We start from the raw sequence: 6,923 nt of genomic DNA, 5'->3' as shown, positions 1-6,923 counted from the left end.
ATAAGTTGTACTACAAAAAAAACAGCTGGAGGACCATTTTTGCAGCTAATTAGAATAACTGAGAACAGGTCAGTAACATGAGTATGAAAAGTATTAAGAGTGCACATTAGTTTCTCAAAAGTAAAGACAGGCAGAGGTTCACCAGTCTACAAAAACTGCATCTACAAATAATGTTCCTCAGCATACAATTGTAAAGACTTTGACTATCTAATTATTTACAGCACATAATATCATCAAATGATACTGAGAATCTGGAAAAATCTCTGTGTGGAAGGGACAAGGTGGAAAATCAGGCATGGAAATCACTGCATGGGCTCAGGAAGACTTCCAGTTCACCGTGACAAAGTTCACAAAAAGTCAGAATAAAGCTCTATCATGCAAAGAAGAAGCACGTGTGGACAAGATCCAAGTTTTAGAACATGAGAGGTGAAAACTGAAGCCTGGGAGTGACAACCAGGTGACATCTTTTCAGGCAAAGTCATTTTTCAATCTCTCACTTTGTAGATGGTCTCTGTACACTCATTTCACAGACAGCTCCGCATGGACACTAGGAGAAAGGGGAACAATATAGAATTTTTACGACCGATATTTGGTGATTTAAAAAATCAGCCGATGTTTTTTTCCCTATTATTTGCCGTTACTAAGATCACATGGCAATGATGTTTAGAAATAATCATTTTATTGTCACAAGTCTACGCATTTACTGGCCAGCTCTGCTCGGATGAGCTGGTTATTGTGTTTGTGGAGTTTCAAACAGGTGGTGCTAACAGGGAAAATGCAGAGTGCCCCCTGATGGAAAAATTATGGAACATCAACACTCACAACATCTCTTCTTTACTTTTTAAAATTTGTATTAATTGGCCGTTATAAATATCAATACTGATATATCAGGAAATAGCCAATATCGGGATCTTAAAGTTGTTCTTGTTTACCAGATTGAAGGATGACTTGTTTTATTTTAAACAAGCTCATAGTTTGTTGTCTGCCTTAATGATATAATTTGAAAGCGGTGTTATTGATCTTTGAACAGCATTTTGTATCCAGGGTTTCAAATATGATACATTTTTTCCAACTAACCTAAAAACAAATTTTTTAAAATTAAACTCATCCTATTACCCAGCCCCTTGTGTGTGTTACTTTGACTCAAAATAACATTTTAAATGCTTTTTTACCCCCTAGAATCTACATACATACGTTTGACAACGATGTGGCTTTATTTATCACTCATTATAATGTGCCAACATGATCAAGGTCTGTAACTATTGTCTAACAACATGATCAGCTTGTCGATTCTCCATTTGGCCTTGCAGAATTCACGCAAAGTTTTAAATTCATCCTTCATCCATCCTCAAGATATGCAGGAGGTTAGGTTAATTGCTGATTCTAAATTGACTATAGGTGTGATCGGCTGGTTGGGTGGATGTTTACTGTAATTTCTTTGTGTCAGTCACCGAAAAAACTGGATCCCAACAACACTGTGAATGTAGCTCAGGGTGTTTAACACAGTATTTCACACCTCCATCTCCACTGTATAACATATATCAATTCACAGCTTTTGGGTTTGTTTCCAGCTGCAAATACAGACTTTCACCCACAATGCACAATAGCCTGTTCAGTCAGAATGTCACAGAAGGGTCACTGCTCCCCGCTTTAAGAGGCGTACATCCTGAACATTACCTAATTCCTGTTCAGGGTTACCCAAACACGGCCTCCTCTGACATGCATTTATTTGATCTGCAACTAGCTGCAAGATTTGTCTGTTTCTGCTGCCCAATATATAATAATCCTTCTCAGGTAATGCTTTGGGGCCAATTTCTTATTTACAACTCCTTTTTAAAAAAATGTTAACCATAAATGTCAAGCTCCTGGAGACAGTGAGTCGGGGAGGTCCTGCCAGGACAAAAGCATGCTGTCCAGACTCAGTCTACAGCATAGGTGCATTAAATCATTATTTTTCAGACAGGAAATCTGCCATTGGACATTTTGCCTGTAAAATGTATTTTTAAGATTAAATGATTCCTGCCTGGCATTGCCGAAGTGTTCTTACACTCATCTATTCAATGTTAAAGCTTGTCTCTAGTGAAAACTTAAAATGTTGTTCATCTTATGATTAATCCGTGCCTGATCAAGGTTTACTTAAATGTGATTCAGACTGATTCAAAAAGGGAAAAAAACAAGTCCAGAGCTCGAGTCTTTGACCTGGCCTTATGCAGAGCCCACCACATTAGCATTTTTCTCTTGGCAGATGTTAATGGTGAGGTGCCTGACTCTCTGCAGTAGCCCTGTGCTTGAGGCTCTAGGGAAGAGGGGGGGGTTCTTGCTTCTTACTCCTTACTCACCCACCCCCAAACCACAATATGCTCAATGTCTGATGCCCCCCTCTCATCTGACCTCAGAGGCAGGTCCCAGGGCAGTTGGACGTGGCTTAAAGCCCCACAGGGCCACCACCAGTGACCACCACCACCCTCCTGTCCCTGACCTATCACCCAAAACATTACCATAAACTGCTGCCCAGGTGCCAAGCATCACAGACACAGCCGTGCTTGCAGTTATATGCTCTGCACTGACTCTCCGTGTAAAGATAGCTTTGTCTGAGGGCAGAAAGAGGAGCTGGTGGAGAGGGAGAAGCACCCTGGTTTATAATTGCATTTTACACGCGACATTAAACCTACTGTGGTGTTTTTACGTTTTGTGGCTTGGGGCATTGCCCGTGGAACGCGCCCCTACCCGCTGCATCAACTACTGTGCAATATTTGAGGCTGATGAAAAATGCGCCCGCCAGTGTGTGAACTGTTTTATAACATGCCACAAGCCAGCGTGTGCCACGTCCTTTACTCACTTGACAAATCACGCCGTTTTGCGTTGCGCCAGCCCCTGTGAAAATTGAAGAATCAATAGAGGTCTGAGGGAGAAGACCACACACACATGGTGTTACGGTAATGACGGGCTGAGTCTGTTTGTTTGCACAAGCGAAGAGCAGGCTCAAATCATTAATGAGTGCTTTGCGTCCAGCGTGTAACCACAGCTAAGCCAGTGGGTCAACAAGGTAGGCCAGACTAACCACTTTGTGTGTGTCGCGCGCATGCATGCGTGTGTGTGTGTGCTTGAGAAAGAGCGAGAGAGACAAAGATCTGTACATTTCTGCATGTCTTTGAAAATAAAATTGAAATCGTTTATTATTAAAAAGTGTCTTTTTCTTGATGTGTTAGTTGCTCTTCCATTATCTAGAAAGGCTCACTATAAAGTTTCTATATTTAACATGGTGCTATATTTATTTGCGCCGTGACACGCAAATGCTGTTTTGTTTTCCCAGTGAGTAATATTTCTGAGACATTTCGTTGTGAATATTTAAACACGTTAAAAAAAAATGCTTCACTTGAAATTTCCAAATCGTTATAATGCAGTGTTAGCCAAGTGCACTTCAGCGACTCAAAGCTGATGCATTTACTGTAAATGAGCTTGTCTCTGTTGGTTTCCTGGCCAATTACTGTACAGTGAACTTAGGTCCTGTATTTATTTATCCATAGGTTATTTTAAATGGACTGCACTCAATGCAGAGGCCTTGTTGAACGGTCTTGTCCTCCCAGCCTGCCCTGGGACATGCTAGCAGTGCTTGGCAGACAGGCACGGATGCTGAAGGCAGCCTCTGGACAGCTTTATCCTGAGTCGAGCGAGGCCACCCGCTTCGTTCTCACCAGGGCACAGTGACTGGCACGGCACTCCCAGGCTTCAGTTTTCACCTCTCAATTTTCTGCTTCTCTAAGAAAACTAGAGAACACTGAACACTGTTTAAAGCCCAGAGTCCATGAGAGGATATCAACATTACAAGAGAATAGGAAAGTTCAAACTTGGCATAATACATTAGTGAGCAAATTATGCTTTAAAAACTTTCCAATAAGATGATAATTAAGGGGATTAAATACATGTATAATGGCTAAGATACAGTTCCCAAGAAGTGTTGTCCAAAATCAAATGAGCTTGTGCTGGATCTAAATGGCCACTAGGAAAGTTATACATAGAAGGGGAGGAGAAAGATGTTTTTCAGATGATCTTTCTGTGCAGCAACAAGGTGCTGAAAGATTTCTCAGAGATTTTACTGCTTGCACATCCATGATGTGGGTCTTCCATTCCACCACACTCCAAAGGTGCTCTACTGGGTTAAGATCTGGTGATGTCATGTTCAAGGAACCAGTTTAAGATGATACAAGGCAAGATTGATCCATGCTCTCAAGTTGTTTCTCCCATATTCAGAGCCTAACATCTGAAATCTAGACTCATCAGACCAGTTAGCAGGCAGGCGTTGTCACTCTTACCCAGTGTGGTCTTCTGCTGCTGTAGCCCATCTGCTTCAAGGTTATGTTAGTAGAGATGCTCTCCTGCATATCTTGGCTGTAATAAATGGTTATTTGAGTTACTTTTGCCTTCCTCTGCCATTCTCTGTAAACCCTAGAGAGTGACATTTGTAGTAACAAGGAGTTGGACACTAACAAAGTGACTAGTCGGTGTATACTCTAATCAGCTGCAATCAGTAAAAAAAAGAATTGTTGCTGCAGTCCTATCAAAGATAAATTTTAAGTAAAACATTTACTGTTACGCCTTACTCAACAAGGCAATCAAAACTAAATGAAATTAAAATAAAAGGTGCATGGCAGTCGGACAACACGTTTCAAAAGAAGCTAATTCATTGTCAAACTCACTATTGCTATAAAGAAAGAAAGGTATTTATTGGCAGGTTTCAGTATTAGGCCTTCAGCAGAGCTCTCTAAGAGTATCTATTAATTCTGCTTTATTCAACTATGGGATTTGTTGTTTTATTGAAAACACTTTCAAGTTTGTTTATAAAGCTAAAGTAGTCAAATGTGGTGAACAGTGACATCATGTCCTTTTACTCACAACCACATCTTTTGTTACTGGGGTTTTTAACTAACACAGACAGACAAACATTTAAAATTACATGAGCTCAGTCATCTAAGTATTGAGACACAATAAATTACAGCAGCAGTAATAAATGACTAAATGAGAGGGGACACTGTTCATGGATGTAGTGTTTATGTCTCTAGAGCTGTGCAGATGAACGGATTCATAGCCTAATAAAATTAAATGAAGACCAAAGTCAAGCAGGTAAAATAAAGCTACTGTGGTTTACAAATGAAATTAAAACTCTGTATACATTTGTAAAAGCATCAGCATTCTGCCCATTTAGCTGTTGTATTAAATGTGATTGTCTGGCGTGATAGTATTTTAACATAAACCACAATATCGCATTTATAAACTGGCCCTTTAAAGTAGCTATTTACAGTCTCTTTAAATCTTTATGAGGCATGTGTTTAGAAGTGTTGTGGCATTTCGTTGGCCTTCGGTTGATGAGGCATGTTCAGTATTTTTCAGAAAGCTTCATACAGAGAAAAATATCTCCACCCTGTTAGCAAAAACTCAAAAATAAGTTTCCCTTTCATAAATTGAAAACACGTGTTCGGCCTTGGTGATGTAAATGTTCAAAAGTGTTAATTTACTAATGAGCAGTGAGTCCATTAGACATTCGATTACATACTCTGGGCAGGAGGTAAATCAACACTGCGTCTAATTCAAACATGAGCTCTGGCCAGGCAGCTTGTTTTCTGTCCGACTGTGGTTTTCCAACAGTCAAAATCCATGAAGCGGATTTGCTCACAACAGCCAACATATTTCTCCAATCTGCATCCCCTTGTAAAGCAAAGGAAGGAAGGCAGCGCTCACAACTGTTTGTTTTGCGCTGCCCACGGTCTCACAACCCTGTAACATAAGGCCGGGCTTTCATTGCCTCTCGGCTGCATGAGCAAAAGGGAATTAGCTTTTAAAAGTTTGTTTTGTGAGAATTTTAAATAAAGAAACACTGATTTAGACCCAGATCCCCTTTCTCTCAGATGGGGTATGGGTTGTGTGGGTGGCTTTGGAAATACTGAGGCAAGCTGAACATGTTTATGTTACACTGTCCCCAAGGAGAGTCGAGCTTTGTGGTGCAGATGGATTACAGGGGGAAAAGAGCTGTTGTAGACGCTTAAAGTTCAGTGTTAATGGTGGGAGTGAAGTGGCTGTGTAGGTGTGATGTGTTCATTTCACAGGTTGCTGGCATTTCTGTACACATCAGTGAGGGGAAAGGGGGGGATTCCCACGCCTGCCCAAAAGGGTGTTTAAAGGTACAGATTTTAAAGCTGCACACAGTGGGTCCCATGTGTAAAGGAACGCCTATAATGAGCCCACGGGGAAATATAACCCGAGTATTTTTCCACTTTTTAGCTCATTGTTTTGGTTTTGCCACTAAATTCAGTCTCGCCACTCTACTTTGCACAAAACCTACTTAACCTCGCCAGCCCTAAACAGCAGTTATAGTTAGCCAGCTAGCCAGAGAGCATAGCAGAATAGCAGAATCTTTATTCATTCTATCCCTAACCCAAGCTGAATATCTTCCTGTTTCCAGCACTAAGATAAGGTTAGATATGCTCGAATTTACCACCACAGTGATTTCTTTTCTTTCTTGGCAAATGAATAAATAAGTATGTTTGATTATGGTTAAATTTATCACTGAGCGGTGTACTCCCATGTTTTTGCTTTAAAATGTCTGACTTTAACAATATTTACACCTAGCATCCACAATATGTTCCAGTGGGTTTTTTTGACTGCATTTTAATTTGAAATTTTGGTTGTGTTTTACTATGTACAGGCAAAAACATTATAAAAGAACTGATTTTCACAAATGATGATGCTGGCATCAGTATCCCTTCCCACTTGGTATTGGTTTTGAGGACACCTCACCTGACGCTCACTGGCTAATGACGTGATTGACAAGACATGAGCCAATGACTCTAGTAATTACTATCATTTAATGTTATATTCGGAGACTGGGTACATGAAGTCTTCGGGACAGTGTTTTCCACTAGTACCAA

Source organism: Oreochromis aureus, linkage group 7 (assembly GCF_013358895.1).
Source record: "Oreochromis aureus strain Israel breed Guangdong linkage group 7, ZZ_aureus, whole genome shotgun sequence".
Taxonomy (NCBI): domain Eukaryota; kingdom Metazoa; phylum Chordata; class Actinopteri; order Cichliformes; family Cichlidae; genus Oreochromis; species Oreochromis aureus.
The sequence above is the reverse complement of the archived record's forward strand: the minus strand, read 5'-3'. Positions refer to the sequence as shown.